Source organism: Schistocerca americana, chromosome 7 (genome assembly GCF_021461395.2).
Source record: "Schistocerca americana isolate TAMUIC-IGC-003095 chromosome 7, iqSchAmer2.1, whole genome shotgun sequence".
NCBI lineage: Eukaryota > Metazoa > Arthropoda > Insecta > Orthoptera > Acrididae > Schistocerca > Schistocerca americana.
In genome coordinates, this window is record NC_060125.1 from 290,796,341 (window position 1) to 290,818,693 (window position 22,353).

Genomic DNA, 22,353 nt, shown 5'->3' on the forward strand with positions numbered 1-22,353 from the left:
GAGTTTCAAGTTAATGGCTTTCAGCCGTTTTTAAATTTAAGTGCTTAAGGCATAAGGTAGTGTGGTCTATTCAGCCAATAACTAGGTTCAAAAATTTTTGCTGTATTGTTTGGACAACTGAATAAAGTTATATGTGTTTAAGTGTAACTGACAGCCCCTTTTTGGCACCGTTCTACAATTCCAACTGCCGGCCGGAGTGGCCGTGCTGTTCTAGGTGCTACAGTCTGGAGCCGAGCGACCGCTACGGTCGCAGGTTCGAATCCTGCCTCGGGCATGGATGTGTGTGGTGTCCTTAGGTTAGTTAGGTTTAATTAATTCTAAGTTCTAGGCGACTGATGACCTCAGAAGTTAAGTCGCATAGTACTCAGAGCCATTTGAACCATTTTTGAACAATTCCAACTACCTCTTCTGTCCCACGGACTTAAGCAGGGCCCATGGTTACTGCCAAGGATTATGTGACCATTTTGGCTGATCAGATCCGTGCCATGGTACAGTGTTTATTCCCCAATGGTGATGCTGTGTTCCAAGACAAGACTAACTGTCCATCGTCTAGTACTGGATTCGTAGAACGAAGATGAACCACTGGATCTCCCTTGGCTACCACACTCGCCAGATCTGCATGCTGTTGAGCATTTGTCGTCTTCTTTGAGGGGAACGGTGCGTGGTGGCTATCGACATCCAGCATCGTTACCTGAATTTGGCATCATTCTTCAGGAATAATGGTATAAGATACCCCTGTAAATCACAAGGCTCCTCTATTTCTTTATTTCGAGTCGAAGCTCTTTGAATGCCAACGGATTCCCTACACCCTATTATGGGCGATAATGTGTTTTTCGTGCTTGCTTATTTTTGTCCACCTCCTGTATAATTTAGAGGTATAGTTTCTTTGTACCCTCGATTGATGCTGAGCAAAAAGAATTTCGAATGAAACGGTTTACATTTACAGAACAATTGTGTTTATGTGACTCTTTTGTGAGAAGCAGTTAACCAAACAATGTAGACTGTAAGCCGACAGGTCTGCGCGTTGTTGATGATGCGGCGCCTTACCAAAAGCCTTGTCAGGCCCCATGACCACCCAGTCTGCGGCGCTGGACTCGAGGCCGTGGACGAGCAGGATGGGGTAGCCGGACGGGTCCTTGGCCTTGGGGCTGGAGGGGTCCGGTACATGCGCAGAATGTAGCCGTCAGCCGTCGTCGCGAAGTGCTCCTCCACTGGGTAGCCGTACTTCCGGATCAGCTCGGGCTGCAGCCAACGACGTACAGGGTCCTTAGGTCACAGGAGAAGGTCAAAATCGCAGTGGTGTCATCGCTCTGATTCATTGCTGATGCCGTTCAACCTTAGCTGAGAAAATAACACCAATCAGTATAGAGCTGTTGGTGGGCAAGTGTCGTTGCACGTTGCTAACACAATAGACTGTTCACATTTCGCGGGGTGCTGGTTGCCGCCGTGGTAGCTCGACGTGTTCTCTCAGGAGCCTAGCCACTCTATGTAGTGAGAATAAAAAAAAAAAGAAAAAAGCTGGGTGAAGTTCTCAACGATTTGATTTGAAAGGTGTCATGCGACATCAGCACAGAACCATTGACAAAAGGAAGACGAAGAGACAAACCGAAAGAAAGAAGACGTAAAAGGTCTCGCTGCGTCTAGATCCAGGTCGGAGATTCTCTTCTATCGAGGACTAGGTGTTTGTCTTTCAGTAATCCTCTCTCATCTTCATCGCGATGATGTGCAAGTTGCCGAAGTGGTGTCAAATAGAAAGATTTACACCAGCCGACTGAACAACCCCAGAGAACAGCCCCATGCGAACATTTCGCCACAATAGAGTGGCCGCCTGAAGCTGTGGTCATGAAACAACATTAACAGTCAATAAAAGGAAAAGCATTTTCGCGAGACGTGAAGACAACGTATGAGATCTCCTGGTCACCAGTAGTATCGAAGTTTTTAACAGGGAATCACTAGTAACAACCCCGGTACAGCATCACTCAGTACGAATGTTGATAGTAATGCAGATACAGGAAGATATTTATACTTGGTACGAGCGACAAACAACGCATTTCAGATTTACAAATAGTTTTATGCTGCGGGCATCTGCAGCTGAAGTGATCCATATTTGATACACAAACCGCTTCCAGCTGTACATGAACCTTTGTTTACGGGAACACGAACGGTTTCGTGATATTAAATCACATCGCTATGTGCTGTTACCCTCAACAGAAGGGTGGAACGTTGACTGGACGGCGAACGGTTGGGGGGATGCCTTCCGCCGCTTCCTGATACGATGTTAATGCTGTTTTAACACGTCAATTTTCCCAATTGATGAATTTGATTCGTGACCCCCTGCTTGTTGCGGATAACATCATTTTATTTAACGAAGATTGATTACTGTCCTCCACTTTCTAGGGGTTGCTGTTTTAGCGACGTTTGTATGCTTGAGGATGTCCAGTCTAAGAACCCCATCGGGAATGGGTACCAAACTGACCAGCACTATTCGAAAATCGGTCGAACGAAGGTTTTGTATGCTCGTCATAAATTGAACCATTAAGAAGTTTCCGAAAGAATGGCAGCTTTACGATAATGATTCGCCACATACTGATGAACCGAAATCTGGAAACGAATTTTAGTTGCTGTCGTTATGAGAGGAGTTAATAATTTACTGAAGATGGCTTCAACGGTTAAAAACATGCACAGGTTAAGCGAACGTCTTTCCCTCGTGGGTGGCAAAAAATACAGCAGAACAGCCATTTCGACGGTAGGGGCTGTGCCGAAACAGGAAACTAGTGCGTCAGAAATAATATGGATACTTACTACGGCGCAGCTGATAGGCCTCATGCTCGGCGTGAGGATTTCGGTAACGGTACGACTTGTCGGGTATTCGAGAAGTACTTTGGCTATTGTCTTCAACACGTGGCGAAACCAATGTGAAACCACATACAGACACCGTAGGGTCAGGCGGCCATCCCTCAACCCGTCATTACAGATGTCGGACATCGTAATCTGGGAAGATTGGTTAAGCAGGACAGACGGCGAACTGTGGCGGAACTAACATCAGACTTTCATGCTAGGTAGAGAATAAGTGTGTTTGAATACACAGTGCACTGAACACTCCTAAAGACGGACCACCGCAGCCGACGACCCTTGGATGTGCCAACATTAACACCACGACGTGAGCAACTACGACTGAAATGGGCAAGTAACCATTAGCACTGGACGTTGGCTAAGTGGCAGAGCATTGCATGGTCTGATGAATCCCGATACCTTCTTCATCTTACCGATGGGAGTGCGCGAATCATTCGTCTTCCAGGGAAATGGCTATTTCTCACGTGTAATGCGGGACGAAGACAAGCTGGTGGCGGCTTCATTATACTGTGGGGAACATTTACACGAGCATCCATGAGTCCAGTGGAGTTAGTGCAAGGCACCATGACGGCCAAGGAGTACTCTACAATAGTTGGAGACAACGTACACCCCTTCACGACGACCGTGTTTCTCGATGGCAATGGCGTTTTTCAACAAGATAATGCTCCATGTCACAAAGCCAGGAGTGTGATAGAGTGGTTCGAGTGACCCAGTGGTGAGTGTCAGCTGATGCGCTGGCAACCCTACTCACCAGATCTGAAACCTATCGAACACATGTGGAATGTGATTGAACGTGGCGTCAGAACTCATCGCCCCCTCCACGGAATTTACGAGAATTAGATGAATTGTGCTGCAGATGGGGTCCCAACCCCCCCACCCCAGCGACCTTCTAGGCCTCATTGCTTCCATAAAACGACGCGTCGCCACTGTTATTCGTGCCGAATGTGGTTCAAATGGCTCTTAGCACTATGGGACTTAACGTCTAAGGTCATCAGTCCCCTAGAACTTATAACTACTTAAACCTAACTAACCTAAGGACATCACACACATCCATGCCAGAGGCAGGATTCGAACCTGCGACCGTAGCGGTCACGTGGTTCCAAACTGTAGCGACTAGAACCGCTCGGTCACGCCGGCCGGCGCCGAATGTGGGCATACCGGCTATTAGGTAGCTGGTCATAACGTGCTGTCTGATCGGTGAATGAGGGTGAAACACAGAAATGTTATGGAATAGATTATTCAAAGTATTGGAATATATCGGTCTAGACAAGCCTTTTTCATTCGATCTGTTCCTTGTGCTGCAAGTTTATTTATTTGGAAAGTTAAGGGCTTAAAAACCACTTGAAGATCTCAAGGAAAGAGAGAATTAATTTATCTGCATACGCTGTATACCTCTTTTATTGACAGATATTTATTTTAACACCAAATAAAGTACGTGGGAGGTTTAGGTTTCCTAGATATTTAGTAGCTTAGCCAGCATCATAAACTTGAATATGAAACCACAGTGTGCAATACTCTGGATCTAATTTAGAAACTAGCTGAAGTGATGTTATAAATTAAAATCAACTGTAATTTTGAAGATTATCGATTTTTTTATTTTGTTTTTAGTTTATGGCAACGGTCTTGCCGCAGTGGATACACCGGTTCCCGTGAGATAACCGAATTTAAGCGCTGTCGGGCGTGATCGGTACTTGGATGAGTGACCATCCAGGCCGCCATGCGCTGTTGCCATTTTTCGGGGTGCATTCAGCCCCGTGATGTCAATTGAGGAGCTACTCGACCGAATAGTAGCGGCTTCGGTCAAGCATACCATCATAACGACTGGGAGAGCGGTGTGCTGACCCCACGCCCCTCCTATCCGCATCCTCCACTGACGATGACACGGCGGTTGGATCGTCCCGGTAGGCCACTCGTGGCCTGAAGACGGAGTTTTTCGTTTATGAAACGGGGAACAGCGTTTTGAATATATCAGGAAAGCAAAATTATTTTTCCATGTCTTCTACTAGATACCTCAACCGTTCGTTGATAGAATAAAAACTGAAATTTATGGCGATAAAATTGAACAAATCACGTTCTAATCTCGAATTACATGTTAATTCAAAATAAACAGGAGATGGCGATACAGTGATTTCATATTTATTTCGCAGCTTGAGAATTGGCTTCTGACATAACGCCCATTTACTTTCCTTTTTGACGTGATTCAACCCAAGTAGACGTGTAATATTTCTGGCCTGAATAATCATTACAGTTCATTGTCGAGTTTTAGAAAGTGCTACAAGTGCGACACACCCCCTCTTGTTATGTTATTTTATCGCATGAGCAGATGTAGAGATTATGGTTTATACTTTTATCTATACATACATCTCTGTGCCCTCCTGTCTTGTGAGAATATTGAGTTCAAGATAATATAGAGATTATGGCTATCTTGTCTTGCGTGGAAAATTCCTCCAACCGCGTTAGATTTTACAGTGATAACATTCATCGCACACTAATTGCTGTTTTCATATAAGAAGTTGGGTGTTCCGAAGACAGTGATTACAGGAAATGCCAGACATAATTACAGGAAGCAAATTCAAGTAAAAGGACGTGTTTATGCACCAAGACTTGATAAAACAAAAGATTCTGGTCTGGTGTCAACAGACGTTCCCGAAGTATCTACAAATAAAAATGGAAACAACAACTCTTAGTACTTCAAGAGTTTCTAGCGTAGTACTTTTCACTCTATTCGAAGCCATTAAACAACCACGATCAACTTACTTCTATTACACCAACGATCAGGATTTGAACTGCAATGCTGGCCGTAAGACACACTCTCTTATCTCATTAGTCAGAGAAAAGCAGCTGGAGGCTGCCCTGAGAATATACACAAATTAAAAAGGAATATTGCTATTTCCTGTCCATTTACTGAAACAGAGGATATGATTCGCTTAAAGCTGTATTTGCTGTGCGGGGAAAGAAAAACTCACGTTTCTCCTACATTAGAGGAAATCTTTTGTGTGTAGAAGAAATCAGTTGTGTGTAGTTATTTTATCTTTTGACTCAGTTTAAAAAAGTATAATAATACTGCTTGTTTTCCTTTTTCCACCTCTCTTCTTTCAGAATAACTTTTTAATTCTTCCTATTCTTCTTTGTAAATACCGTCGTATTCTCCTGGCAGCTGTAATTACTCTTAATTTAGTTTCTGACAGTTGTACGCATTTTATACAGCTGACAAATTATTTTAATTAAAAATTAGTCATCGACGTCCTGCCTGTCTCAGCCAAACTACAACGACGACAGCTTCTAAATTACATTTGTTTCCTTGACCAGAAATGTTTCACAATACCGTGAAGCTATTTGCATCTGTGGGTATACCTACATTACAAAAATAACTTTTAGTGCATGCCACAAACATTCTTCGTTGTGTGTATGTGAAGATTTATACGTAAGCCCCGAGAAAATCAATAACTATTTGCCTATTTGCATGTAAACTATAGACCGAACTACCAGCAGTATTATTTAATTATTTTTGGCATGCTGAAGACAAAATAAAGTTTCTGTTTGGTACAAGTCGTCGGCATACGGGTAGATGCAAACAGTTTCACAGGTTTTCGACACAAAGGTTGCTGCGTAATCATTACCTCTTTAATTTCATAGTCGGAAAAAGCCATTGACACACATATGCTGATCTAAGTTTTGTGCCCTGATAGCAACCTTTGCTCAAATATCTTCCTGAAAAAAACAACGTAGAACTCCGACAGTTTCGACGTCAAACAATTTCTTTTAAACAGGAATTACATTGCAGATGGATCAGATCCATCTCCACACGCACAGGGACTATTTCAACTGAATCAGCAAACATTGATGAAAACTGTCAGAAAACCGATGGAAGATTGGCAGTGTTCTCAAAACGTCTAGAAAACTATCCTTGTAATTCTTTGAAACTAAATCTTCAAAATTCGCCTTTTCTTTGACACCAGTGAGTTTATGTAAAAAGACTGTGTTTTTGTCATAATGGATTCACTTCACAATGCGATTTTCTTTTTAAATGTATCCCCTTTACATCACAAATAAGTTACTTCTCACCTTGCAACGTATTACTGTGGGCAATGTGCAGTCATGTCGACTTACAATTCGAGTTCTGCAATCCATTCTCCATATTCTAATTTTCGTTCCTTCTTTCCATTTTCCCTCAGAAATCTAAAACTTGTTCCATGTATGGCCCTTGACTTAACCAGCGTACGTTGCAGTAATATACACTAAAACCCCAAAGAAACTGGTATAGACATGCGTACGCAAATACTGATATGTAAAGAGGCAGAATACGGCGGCAACCCCTATATAAGACAACAGGTGCCTGGTGCAGTTGTTAGATCGGTTACTGCTGCTACATTGGCAGGTTATCAAGATTTAAGTGAGTTTGAACGTGGTGTTATAGTCGGCGCACGAGGGATGAGACCCAGTATCTCCGAGGTAGCGTTGAAGTGGGGATTTTCCCGTACTACCATTTCACGAGTCTACCGTGAATATCAGTAATCCAACAAAACATCATATTTCTGACATCACTGCTGCCCAAAAAAGATCCTGCAAGAACGGGTCCAACGACAACTGAAGAGGGTGACAGAAGTGCCACTCTTTCTCAAATTGCTGCAGATTTTAATGCAGGGCCATAAACAAGTGTCAGCATGCGAACCATTCAACAGAACATTATCGATATGGGATGTCGGAGCCGAAGGCCCACCCTTGTACCCTTGATTATTGCACGACGCAAAGCTTTACGCCTCGCCTGGGTCCGTCTACACCGACATTGGACTGTTGATGACTGGAAACATGTTGCCTGGTCGGACGAGTCTCGTTTCAAATTGTATTTAGCGGATGAACATGTGTGGGTTTGGGGATAACCTCATGAATCCATTGACCCTGCACGTCAGCAGGGGACCATACAAGCTGGTGGAGGCTCTGTAATGGTGTGGTGCGTGTGCAGTTGGTGTGAAACTCTTGTAAGAGCACAATGTCTGCTGACGCTTCCTGGCGATGCTTGTCGTTTGAGACTGGTTCTGCCCCTGAGAGTCACCTGAAAGTAGGCACTCTGTGGCGTTCGTATGTAATGTATGTTGCCTATCATCCAGTAACATGCTCTGCATGCAAAACAGGTGAAAAGAGGTAGGCCGAGGAAAACTGAAGTTCCTGATTCTGTTCAAAAATAACTTTCTCCGCTTAGAGACACTCATCGATATGGTTTTCTTGCTGAAACTCTCTCTGTCAATTTGTTAGGGTACTATGTCTGCGTCTACATCATACTCTGCAAGCTACCTAGCTTCGTGTGACAGAGGGTACTTCTGGTGCCACAAAATGACTCCCCCCCTCCCTCCCCCATGCCCTGTTCCACTCGCGAATGGCGCGTGGAAAGAATGGTTGTTAATAATTCTGTGTATTAACTCAAATTTTTCGAATTTTCTCGTTGCGGTCTTTTCGTAAGGAAGTAGTATATGACCCAACTCTCCCCGGCAAGTGCTCTCTCGAAATTTAAGTAGTAACCCTCTCCGTGATGCACTGCGCCTCTTTTGTAGCGTCTGCTAATGGAGCTTGTTGAGCAATCTCTGTAACGATCTCGACCGACTAAACGACCGAGCGAGCTTGCGCTGTGCTTAGCTCACTGGACTCACATTCGGGAGGACAACGGTTCAATCCCGCGTCCGGCCATCCTGATTTAGGTTTTCCGTGATTTACCTAAATCGCTTGAGAAAAATGCCGGGATGGTTCCTGTGATAGGGCACGGCCAATGTCCTTCCCCATCCTTCCCTAATCCGAGCTTGTGCTCCTCTCTGATGACCTCGTTGTCGATGGGACGTTTAAATCCTCCTCCTCCTCCGACTAAACGAACCCGTGGCGGAACGCACCGCTCTTCGATGGATCTTCCCTAGGTTTTCTACCAGTCCTACCTGGTAAAGATACTAGACATGAACAATCGGTCGAACTAGCACATTATAATCCACTCCATTCATGGATGAATTACGTTTCCTTAACATTCTTGCTATGAATCCGTCTGGCACATGCTTTTCCTATTATATGTTTTATGTGATCATTCTACTTAAGGTCACATTGGATAATTACTCGTAGATGTTTTGCGGGAGTGTGCTGCACACCTGGTAGGTAGACTCCGCTAGTTCGGTTAAATCTCGCCGTCTCAGGGACGACAAGCACTAAAGGAGGCCTAGCGTCGTTGGTAAGCATCAGTCAACATTTTCTCTATCACAAAAATTGTCCTCTATGACGGGGTCTATCACCACTAGACGTTTGTCGCCAAGACTTTGAAACATCTTGTATAAAGAATGTCATGTGCTTCAGATGCTGAGCAGCAGCATTGTAACCGGATACTTCAGATTCTTTATTTTATGAGCATTCTTCCACTTATTCATTTTGAAAGAAAGCTGCGTTTTGTGTGGAAGATTTCTTTAATTCTTCCTACATTTCCTTGCGATCGGACGATGACGATGCTTTCTTATAGATCGCAGAAGTATCACCAAACACTTTGATAATAGGGGAGAATGTTCTACCTTGAGGATAGTGCACCTAGGAACAAATGATGCTTCCTGATCAGTGTTTTAATCAGGTGACCGTTTTCAGAATCACATGAAGAAACAAGCATTAGAGACAACCATAAGCAGTTTCAGGCATTTTCTATAGTTTTTGTTGTTTTGATACATGTTGTGTTTTGTGCATCATTTGCAAATTTTTCAGTTCTACGCACTCAAGTATTGTATAATACGTTAGACCTATTTGGAATATATTATTGAGTCACAGAACATTGTGTTGAGTAAAATTCAGTTTATTTTTAAAACTAGATGGAGTATGTAACGTGTGGACGATTAATACCATGGGAAATTGTGACACTTGCAACCGAAATGAGTTGCTTTCATCTCTTAACAACTTTATGTGTCTTGAAACTGAAAGTTTGTGGTATTTTCCCGTAGCTTCTGCACTGACGAGACAAAACTTTATGACCACTGACCACCGCGACGTTTGTTGCCCCCTGGGGGCGTTGTGTGCACGTGACGCGGTAACAAAAGTATGTAAGCTGAGAAGACACCGACAGGGTATCACCCTAGCGAAGATATGGGCTACAAATGAGGAAAACCATTGAGATAAATGACTTTCACAAAGGACGGATTATTATTACGCAGAACGAGCATCCCGAAAATGGCGAAGCTGCTTGAATGTGCACATGCTACAGTCGTGAGCATCTATGGAAAGAGGTAGGACAATGAAACTACCACTACGTGCTAGATGGTTGGACGACCACGACTCTTCACAGAAGAAGGCCGGAGTGGCCGAGCGGCTCTAGGCGCTACAGTCTGGAACCGCGCGACCGCAACGGTCGCAGGTTCGAATCCTGTCTCGGGCATGGATGTGTGTAATGTCCTTAGGTTAGTTAGATTTAAGTAGTTCTAAGTTCTAGGGGACTGATGACCTCAGAAGTTAAGTCCCATAGTGCTCAGAGCCATTTGAACCATTTTTCTTCACAGAATGTGAGGTTGAGAGGTTCGTCTGCTCTGACATGTAGGATAGATAGTGATACGTGGCATCTCTGCCGAAAGAGCACAACGCCGGTGCACGTACAAGTGTTTCTGAGTACATCGTTCTTCCTACATTGTTGAATATGGAGCTCCGTAGCAGACCACCCCTATGTGTACACTTGTTGACCCAGGGACGTCGTCAACTACGATTGCAGTGTTCATGGGACCATCGACCAATGGAAACGTGTCGGCTCTTCGTATGAATCACATTTTTGCTACACTACGTCGCTGATTGTCTCCACAAACGCCGTCATCGAGGTGAACGGCAGCTCGAAACGTACAAAACCGGAAATTTCTGGTAAACTGCTGAGGTCATCGGCCCCAAGCTTACACACTACTTAATATAACTTAAACTAACTTACGCTAAGGACAACGCATACACTCATGCCCGAGGGAGGACTCGAACCTCCGATGGAGGCAACCGCGGGAAGGTCAAAACAAATAATTTTCCCTAATGTCATTTTTTCCTATGAGGATTATTTAAACCGGTGGAGGCCGTATTACGCTCTTCAGTTGTTAGAGGCCGTATTACGATCTTCAGTTGTAGGCAAGTGCTGTCCATCTGTGTAGTAGTGCACTGTCTCTGTTTACTAATGGAGCGTTGCACCTGGAGTGAGTACACCGTTATGGTTGGTGCGTACTACGTAGCGCACCACAACGGACGAGCTGCACAGCGGGTTTATCAACAACAATATCCTAATCGCCGTATCCCGCATCATACGACCTTTGCTGCTGTGTACCAACGTCTGCGTGAGACCGGGTCATTTAGCAGATTACCTGGACAGGGACGCCGTCGCACGGCAAGAGCGCTCCAATTTGAGGAATCTGTCTAGCAGCATGTGGAACGGGATCCGCGGCTCGAGACGTCAAGCACGCCACAGACGCAGGCTGGTGGGAGCAGTGTTATTCTACTGAAACATTCTCCTTGCGTGGGACCTGTGGTAGTTCTGGAAGACACAATGACAGCTGCGAACCACCTGCATCCCTCCACGCTTGATGTCTTTTCCCTCGACGAGGTCATCTTTCACCAGCATAACTGTCCGTGTCTCGGAGCCAGAACCGTGCTACAATTGTTTTAGGAGCATTACGTTGATGTCTCTGTGTCTATATTCGCCTGATGTAAATTTTATAGAACCCATGCGAGTCGCTATAGGGCGCCATCACCGTGTACGCAAATCAGCGTGCCGCCATTTTCGCAGATTACGAGACCTGTGTTAGACACCTAGCGCCACTTACCTGCACAAACTGTCGGATCCCTGATACACAAAATCAGTGATGTATTTCGTTCTATAGACGGACAACCAGGCTATGAGGCAGGTGGTCATAATGTTTGGCTCATGAGTGTATTTCAAAATGTATTTGGCTGGTAGTTAGTTTCTGTAATAGTTCTAGTTAATTTGCTATCACTTACTTAGTACTGGTGTATATTAGAGTAATAATGTAACAGATAAACTATTAAATACATTACTGACAAATTTTTCTCGACTGCAACACTTTTAAATTTCAGTAGAATATTTCTTCCTAGGTACAATATCACACTGTACCTTGGAACATAATTCCTTACCTGGAACAACATTGCTTTTCCGCAGCGACTTTCGTAATTTCAGAAAAAGTCTTCCCCAAACAAAAAGTGTATGCCACCATCTACACTCATGCTCATAAATTAAGGATAATGCTGATACATGGTGAAACGACGCTCTGGTGGGCGGTTTGCGGGTTTAAATCACCTCGGGGTATGACCATGCGGTGCACTTGACCTGCGGTCGTCGCACAGTGGTGCTGGCAGCAGTCCACATACGCAGAGGTGCGTTGGTGCATGTCAGAGTACGGTGCAGCGAGTAAGTGTGCAGACGTTTTCGGACGTGCTAATGGTGACTGTGTGTTGAAAATGGCTCAAAGAACACATACTGATGACGTTATTAGGGGTAGAATACTAGGACGACTGGAGGCTGATCAAACACAGCAGGTCGTCGCACGGGCCCTCCGTGTGCCACGAAGTGTGATCTCAAGATCCAGCAGACAGGAAATGTGTCCAGGCGCTACAGTACGCGACGTCCACAGTGTACAACACTACAAGAAGACCGATATCTCACCATCAGTGCCCGCAGACGGCCACGGAGTACTGCAGGTAGCCTTTCTCGGGACCTTACAGCAGCCACTGGACCAGTTTTCTCCAGACACACAGTCTACAGACGACTGAACAGACATGGTTTATTCGCCTGGAGACTTGCAAGGTGCATTTCACTGACTAATGGTCACAGGAGAGCCCGTAAATCCTGGAGTCAAGAACGCAGCACATGGTCATTGGAACAATGGTCGCAGGTTATGTTCACGGACGAGTCCAGGTATAGTCTGAACAGTGATTCTGGCCGGGTTTTCATCTGGCGTGAACCAGGAACCAGATACCATCCCCTTAATGTCCTTGAAAGGGACCTGTATGGAGGTCGTGTTTTGATGGTGTCGGGTGGGATTATGATTGGTGCACGTACACCCCTGCATGTCTTTGACAGAGGAACTGTAACAGGTCAGGTGTATGGGGACGTCATTTTACGCTAGTATGACCGCCTTTTCAAGGGTGCAGTGGGTCCCACCTTCCTCCTGATGGATGATAACGCACGGCCCCACCGAGTTGCCACCGTGGAGGAGTACCTTGAAACAGAAGATATGAGGCGAATGGAGTGGTCTGCCTGTTCTCCAGACCTAAACTTCATCTAGTGCGTCTTGGATGCTCTCGGCCGACGTATGGCTGCACGTCTTCAAACCCCTACGACACTTCAGGAGCTCCGACAAGCACTGGTGCAAGAATAGGAGGCTATACCCCAGCAGCTGCTCGACCACCTGATCCAGAGTATGCCAACCCGTTGTGCGGCCTGTGTACGTGTGCATGGTGATCATATCCCATATTGATGTCGGAGTACATGCGCAGGAAACAGTGGCGTTTTGTAGCACATGTGTTTCGGGAGGGTTTTCTCAACTTCTCACCAATACCGTGGACTTACAGATCTGTGTCGTGTGTGTTCCCTATGTGCCTATGTTATTAGCGCCAGTTTTGTGTAGTGCCACGTTGTGTGGCACCACATTCTGCAGTTATCCTAAATTTATGAGCGTGAGTGTAGGAAAGGGATAAGAAAGTAGAAACGGGATAAGAAAGTATATTAAACCTCTATTAAAGGGCTGGCTGGAGGAGAAAGCTCGAAATGTGTTCCAAGCCCTATGTCTCCCCTACTACTGAGCCAATCTAATAGTAATCCTGTTACGACACCATGGGACACTCGTTTCTTTTCCTCACCGACAAGTATTACGTACTGCTTTCTGTTCGTAAAACATTCACCAAGCCAGTCACATGGCCGTTTGTTGCTTAATAAAAAAGGGGAATTCCAAGATGGAGTAACAACAGTATTATGGAAAGGATAGATTGCTTCTCACCATATGGAGGAGACGATGAGTAGTAGACAAGCACAACGAAAAGGCTGCTATAGAGTTAAGCTTTCGGTAAAAGGCCTTCTTCCGAAGTAGAAAACACACACAAGCACAACCTACACACACATGACCACTGTCTCTGGATACTGTGGTTTTCAATAGACAAGCAGTACAGTATCGAGCTTCTTCCGGGGAGCTGTCACATTAGGAGACCATATACTCGAACACCCACTGCATTCACTTGTTACCAACAGTTGTTACCTAGTCTCGTGCTTCGCGAAGCTCTTGATGTAATCACATATACCTTGTAGCTCGCAATGAAAAAAAAATAAAGGAGTGGTGGTAGTATCGTGAGCAATTGTACTCTTAGATAACAGGGACTCGCTAACCAATATTTTATTGCAAAGCTACAGTGCAACAACATATTTCCAATTACTGTTGTCGAGAGTATCACCTGTGTCGATCCAGCTAAAGTTCTACCCACCGTATCCAAGTCAGCATCCTCATTGTATTCGAGCGTCTCCACAAGAGGTCGACGGTAAGGCACCGCCCCTTCCGCAGCTATCACGAGGACCAGCACCAGTAAAGCGGCAGTCTTCATGGTCTCTGATCCCGTGCCACCTCTGCCTCTGTGCCCGCGCCGCTCCCCATATTTAAGTACTTGCTGCTTTATCTGCCATCTGATACCGAATGATCCCTGAAACGGTTCTCATAAACAACGGCTATGATTGCAGTACTAGAGAGCTGATCGAGGTCGATTAATAGCAATCTTCAGATGACAACAACATCATTCATATAGTTTTCAAATATACAAGGTGATTAAATTTCAGCTACTATAGAGGTTCAGTGTAGAGTGTAATTATTATATGACAGCGAATCTTGGTAGATATTCTGATACGTTAATGGTTGAACAGTTTACGCTGAGAAATATTAAGTTCCAGTTTTGGCCACAAAGCGCAAATCTGTCGCTGTGAATAGAAGAAAGACATATAGAAATGTTGCCACTTGTAATGGATTAGGTACGGGACCTAAGCAGAAAAGGTCTCACAAGTGAGAAAGGCATAATGTTGATTTCATTAATAACTACCACTTACGCAATTTGTTCAATATGAGCACCGGAGACGTTGAAAGGTATGTGATAAGGTCTGATCAGGATAATAGTCGGTGGTTGCCAACCGCAAGGTGGAACGAGTATAATATCTTTGAGTAGGAGGATCTTTGATGGTTAAAAGAGCCGGACACGTGCAGTAAAAAACCGAGGAGTCGCAGGTAGGTGCCCGGAGGAAGCAGACGTGTGCAGACAGCTTTAAGGGAGGAGTAGCAGTTAGGTGCGCGGAGGAAGCAGACGTGTGGTGACAACGTTAAGGTAGGTCGCTGCCCCTGACCAAACTTTAGCATGTAAATGAGAGAAGATAAATAATCATTTCAAATTAGTTTTTTGTTAGATAATGTTCAGAGTGAGGATTTGTATGTCCAAGGTTTGACGCTGTAAGCGTTTTGTAAAAATTTTTTATAAGAGTGATTCGTGCTACGAAAATGTTTGAAATAGTAGATTTTGTGTATGACTTAAAATTTTAACAATATATATATTGAGATCAACATTGTGTTTGAATCTAACAGCTTGAATCATAATCCACATCCCTTGCTTGTGTTGAATATGAAAATGAGTAGTAAACTAAAGTTACCCACCAATGAAAGAACCAAGTACACATCAGGGCCAAAGTTAATTTTCCAGTACCATCTTAATGCCATTGCACAAACGGCATTATTCTCTTAAACTTGATTGCTGAGTCAAATATATGTTGCATTTCTGGCTAAATGGAGGAGTGCAAGAAACAAGTTCACAGACGCAGTCAGATGCAGGTTTGCTGAATAATTAATTTAGAAGGATCTTATTACTGATACTTTCACAGAATAAAAGGACACAATTTTGGTTAGATACTTTCACTTGGCGACATCCTCTGTCGTGACGTTCTTGGATATATTTTCTGTAACTGTGGACTTTGTTTCCGAGCATTCTTTTCAACACCACTGTTTTAGCTGTGCGCTGCATAGCTAGTTGCGTAATATTGCGTTTGCTGCTACACCACTGTTTCAGCTGTGCACTGCATCGCTAGTTGCGTAATATTGAGTTTGCTGCTACATTTGTGAATATTTATTTTTTTACTCTGCTTCTGCTTATACTGATTTTATGTGTGTATTCTAAATATTTTACCTTTTGTGTACGAATTACGATCATTTTGAGATTTTGTCCGCCATATTGTCTTCCTCAGGTTGCCCAAAACAAATCGACAGGGTGATAAAGTACAATTACGAGTGGCCGTACGGTTCTAGGCGCTACAGTCTGGAACCGAGCAACTGCTCCGGTCGCAGGTTCGAACCCTGCCTCGGGCATTGATGTGTGTGATGTCCTTAGGTTAATTAGGTTTAATTAGTTCTAAGTTCTAGGTGACTGATGACCTCAGAAGTTAAGTCGCATAGTGCTCAGAGCCATTTGAACCATACAATTACGCAGATCCTCAAAATCGCGTAGGCAACAACGACCGGACAATGCCCTATTTTTGTCACCTAAACCTCCTACTTCACAAAGTGATTAGGAATTTGACAACAATGTTGCGGCAAGTAATGACGCCACAGAGCCACAAAATTCCGCATCGGTTCCTCTTTTGCCTTCGGATTCTCAGAACGCAGGAAGACAAATAGAAACAGTTTCCCATGACTCGTTCATGTTAATTCAACCTTCACAAAGCCATGTGGTTGATTCCGACAGCCAATTTCTCTTGCAATATTCTTCCACAGACGGAGAAATTGTTTCATCTGAGCATTCTCAAACAGTTGATAGCAACCCTCCCCAGCAATACGAGTTGCAACACTCAAATCCCGAGGTGACATCCCCTGCTCTAGCTGAAGATAAATTAGATTGTTTTCTTCGACTACTGAGCGAACGTGACGCAAATTGTGATGAACAATTCGTTAAACGTGATGAACAGAACGTAAAACGTGACGAATACCTCACCGGTAGCATTCAGAAATTAACTCAAACTATCGACACATTTCTAGAAATAACTGACAATAAATTACAGGATATCACTGAAACGCATAAGAACGGCGTTACTGACCTTAGGGACAGAATCAATGCAGTACTTCCACCAGAATCTATTGAAAAGTTGCAACAAACTTCCGCTGCTCATTCTGAGCACCCTTTGCTTGTATTGAATATGAAAATGAGTAGTAAACTAAAGTTACCCACCAATGAAAGGACCAAGTAAACATCAGGGCCAAAAGTTAATTTCCAGTACCATCTTAATGCCATTGCACAAACGGCATTATTCTCTTAAACTTGATTGCTGAGTCAAATACATTTTGTATTTCTGGCAAAATGGAGGAGTGCAAGAAACAAGTTCACAGACGCAGTCAGATGCAGGTTTGCTGAATAATTAATTTTGAATAATCTTATCACTGATACTTTCACAGAGTAAAAGGATACAATTTTGGTTAGATAATTTCAACGTTGGCACATGCTGCATCCGACGTGATCGCTCAGTTCCAGTGGAATCTGAGCAACATGTTCCTCTATACTGACCTTCAGATCAGGTAGAGACCAACCGCGTTCTTTTAGATATCCCCAGAGCCTAACATCACATGGATTCATATCAGGTAAACATGCAGGCCGAGCTCTGTAAAATCTTTGGAGATAACATGTTCGTGGAAGGTTGCATTATGCAAATGTTTCACTGGGCAAGAGGCATGAAGTACTGCCCCATCTTGCATAGAAGCAATGGTTTCCACACAGTTGTGCACTCCCAAAGTAGAACTCACAAGCTCTACAAGGAGGTCTCGATAACGTGCAGACGTCACACTACACCTGAGTGGCCTTCTGGGTGTATTCTCTTTAAAGAACGAACCGGGAATAAATGTGTTTGTTAATCCCACTACACAGTCACACGCAGCGAAAGCAATGGCTCTTCGAGCGCAACACGCTGTTTAATAGTACCCCACATTCGGTAGTTCTGTGTATTCCCTGTGTCCCGTAGTGTAAAATTTGCATCGTCTCTCTTAAGAGTATTGTCAGGCCACATGTCTTCAACTTCGATCCGTGCCAGGAACCGAAGACGTTGATAAAGATCATGAGGTTTCAGTTACCGCACCATCTGGATCTTGTATGGATACCACCATTAAATACACCACAGAACTTTCCGTACTGTTGATCATGGGATGGACAGTTCTCTCGACATTGTACAAGCACTAGCACTACACGGGGCACGTTACAGCAACAGCAACCTTGTCAATAACTTCCACCGGGATAGGACGCCTTCCTCTTCCAGGTGCCACACCAAGCTCCAGTTTTCGAATTTCATTATTATCTTGCTTACTACTTCTTTATCTATCTTGTTTACTGCCTTTCAGTATGCGATACTCTCTCTATATAGCACTATAATTGCTGTCGTTCACATAAAACAATTTAACTAACAGCGCACAGTCTGTCTTCTCTATAGCCATACTGCTCACGCACGTTATTGCTTGTCAAATGGCAGTGCGGATTCTGTACCATCATACAATGTACAGTGCCAGATTTGCACTTGGTGGCCACAACTGGAACTACTTTGTTTTCTAGTGTAAATCGGTTCCTCACTAACGGATTAGCGTATCTACCAAGTTTCGCTACCATACGGTAATTGCAGCCCACCCTGAACCGTCTCAAGTAGCTGCACTTTAATTTGAACCACCAGCTCAATAGCATCGGTCGATCTTATCTATGTCCCATCTCATTCGTATGCAACCCGCATAACATGACTGCCTTGCAGGTCTTCTTCTCTTGATGGTACAGCCTTACGGCTGTGAAAAATGGTTACTTCACTGCCTGAAAAAAAGTGCACCTGGAGAGACGACGTCGATTTTGATCCGACGACGACATGTGCCACCTGGCGGTTGTAAATGTACTGATAATGGTTCCAACGTCGTCCGCTAATAGTGGCATAGCTGCAAGAGCCGCATCTGTGCCTATGCTTTAATAGGGAGTGCTCCCAGCGTGATGGCTCAATGTGACGCAAACATGTGAAACAAGCTGGCAACCATGCCACGGAGATGAACTCGTGCATCCTACTGCCAATTGGACGGGTCTGAAAGGAATCAGATTGTGGCCTTCCGGGTGGCGGGGTACTACTTTCGGAAAATTGTCACACAAAATGAGCCTGCTGCATCAGTTGTGGAAGGTTGCTGGTATCAGTGGTCACGCGAACATTCTCACACCCGTAGGCGACGTTCGGAACGTCAATGCAGCACAGAGGCGCTCCAGGATTGTCGTATTGTAAAAGCCACAGTGGCAGATCGTACAGCAACCACAGCACCACAGGTAAGAGGCCTTGTGAGCCCAGACAAGTCAACATGAACTGCCGAGAACCACTTATTAGCAGCGGGACTATGGGCATGCCCTATAACCCATCTTCCAATCTCGCCAGAGCACCGACGTGCACCGCTGAACTGGTGCCTTCAGAGGCTCACTTCCAAGATGGAATGGCGCACCGTGGTCTTCAACAACGAAAGTAGATTCTGCCTGCATGTACAACATAGACCTGGTGAGTTCTGTCTCGTACAGTGCATTCGTCCAAGACACACTGAACCCAAACCAAGCCTTATGGTCTGGGGTGCGATAAACTACAACACTCGTTCACCTTTTGTGTTTCTGGAGGGGACGCTAATCAGTGCTCAGTATGTGCAGAGTGTTGTTAGACCCATCCTTTTGTCGTTCTTGCAATAGAAAGGTGATATATTCTTCCAACAGGATAATGCTCGCCCACACACTCGACGTGCTCCGCCGGTGTGCACCATCTTCTCTGAAAAGCCCGATCTCCTGGCTGGTCTCCAATCGAACACATGTGGGATGTGATGGAATAGGAAGTGACTCGTGCGACTCGTCATCCTTAGAGAACTACGTGAACAGGTCGAGCAGGTGTGGCATAACGTATCCCAGGTCAGTATTCGCCATCCGTACGATCGACTGGATGCCCGAGTCAACGCCTGCATTGTCGCCTGTGAAGGCTACAACACGTACATAAAGTGTGTTTCAACAAGGGTTGATACCTGGTATCTCAGGTCCGCTTCTCCTGTTGATCTGTAGTCACTTCATATACTCTACATGCACTGTTGCAACAATAAATCGTCCGCAGCTCGTGGTCGTGCGGTAGCGTTCTCGCTTCCCGCGCCCGGGTTCCCGGGTTCGATTCCCGGCGGGGTCATGGATTTTCTCTGCCTCGTGATGACTGGGTGTTGTGTGATGTCCTTAGGTTAGTTAGGTTTAAGTAGTTCTAAGTTCTAGGGGACTTATGACTATAGATGTTAAGTCCCATAGTGCTCAGAGCCATTATCCAACAATAAATCTTCAGTGAATTGGAAACCTCTGAAAGGGTGCACTAATTTTTTGCCGGTAATGTATAAGAAACAGTTAGAAAAAAACTGCTCTGAATGGTAATCAGTCCTTAGGCAAATTAATACTACGATAACTAAAACATCAGAAAACATGTTGTTAGAAATGACTGAGCCGCGGTAAAAATTGCTGTTTTGAAGAGCGCGCCGCAGCGCGTTATGTGAAGCAGTCGCCCTCCGTTTCTGGCGGTGGCGCCGCTGTGGCAATCGCAGCTTTGGTGTCTCCCTGTGGTGGGAAAGGGGACAGGTTGCCTGGTCACGTGCATTTAGGGGGCGCTATCAGTTCGGCAGGGGGTCAGTCCAGTCGAGACTGCGTCAGTCTCGCGTCACCAGTTGCTGGTCTGTCTCTCGTTCGCATTTGTGCGGCAGTGAGTGTCTGTCTGTCGTCGGAGTGTTAGTATGGCTGTCGTTTGGATCAACTTTAAAGACAGAAAATAAGAGTCTTCCCACTCCGCCAGTAACAGAACTCAGCCAGTGGTCGACCGGTCGGGGCTGTGTTCCTGCATCTGAGTCTGCGCGTTAGGCCGCCAGTCTGCTCGAGTTGTTCGGGCAACGGTCATTGGCGGTTGAATCGGTCGGTTGGTCGGTCGCGTACTGAGACACAAGATGACTGGTCCGCCTTGAGCGTCGGCGCTTGTGAGGCCCCCACGTGAGTCCAGTGGGCCGCGCCGTGTAGAGAGGGGTAGTGGCTTTGCGGTCGAAACGAGAGCAACAGGAGTCAAACCACGACATCGGGCTGGCCGGGGCGACCTGCGACGCCGTGAGACGGGAGATCGGCGCGCCTTCCTGCGTCCGTTGAAGTGGCTGGCAGCAGACGGTTCGGAAGAGTGTTGGAGGTGCTGCGCCAGGTCTTCGCCGGAAATCGCAGTTTATTAGAAGTTAAGTTGGCTCAAATGGCTCTGAGCACTATGGGACTCAACTGCTGTGGTCATCAGTCCCCTAGAACTTAGAACTACTTAAACCTAACTAACCTAAGGGCATCACACACATCCATGCCCGAGGCAGGATTCGAACCTGCAACCGTAGCAGTCGCACGGTTCCTGACTGCGCGCCTAGAACCGCGAGACCACCGCGGCCGGCTAGAAGTTGAATGATTGGAGATATGTTGTTTCATTTACTTGTTAAATTCTACTTGTTTTCTTGGTGAGGTCACCAGCCGCTTTGTTTTGGGGTCGTCCCACCATTCTTCTCCGTTTGCCCACCCGCGGGAAGGTGGTTATACATGAATTGGGTGGTCTGTTCCCTTGTGGAGTTAGGGCGGGTTAGAGCAATCTGCGGTTCGGGTTGTTCAGTAATCCCCCAGTCAAGCTGTCGTACGTTAATAGCTCCCTCTGTCATGTTTGTCGGAATCGATGTTAACGAATTTATTGCTTAAGGTGTAAAGGCCGAATTCCTGAAATATGTTTTTATCTTGCCTATCATCTTGCGAGGTGGTATATGTGTAATGTAGAGCATGTTGGTACATTTTACGTAAAACTGCATTTCATGGATTTTATTTAAATGATCTTTTTAGTATATAAAGTTGCCGCCCTTCCACCGTAAGAGTTCTTTTAAAAACGAGTTGCACTTTCGGTGGCAAATAATTTTTAATGTGAGTGTTTTGTACCATTTCCATCCCTCTTACAGGGTGCATAGTTTATGTGTTTGTGTGAGTTGTTAAAATTTTTAGTTTAAAGTAATCCGGTGTGTTGCAGATTTGCACCAGTGTAGTCTTTCAGAGGTTGTTATGAGCGGTCGTGACTACGGCCGTGTTAAAAGGGAGTGGCAAGGTTCTCAGCCCGAAAGCTCATACTATCAAAAAAAAATTATTATTTCTGCCTCTGACTAAATTGTAACTTGATATTTACAGGCTGCTGATTATAATTTTAAATCTGTTTTAAAAAAAAAGGGCTTTTAGGAATAAAATTTCCATTTATTAAAAGAAAATTTAATTTGTTCATCAGTACCCATTGGGAACTACTTCCACGCTCACATAGTGTCATTAAATGTGTTAATGTTCTTGATGAATCGCTAGTAAATAAAGTAAATTCTTAAGAAAAGGTTTTGAAAGTAAATTCACGTTTCAATGACACAGTCTTCAACACTTGCAAACTCGATTTAT

General features: G+C 44.8%; 1 pseudogene; it reads right to left on the reverse strand.

Moving 5' to 3' along the window:
* The window catches only part of LOC124622883, a 74,339-nt pseudogene extending 59,909 nt beyond the window's left edge, over positions 1–14,430 (reverse strand).
* Positions 14,431–22,353: the final 7,923 nt, after the last annotated feature.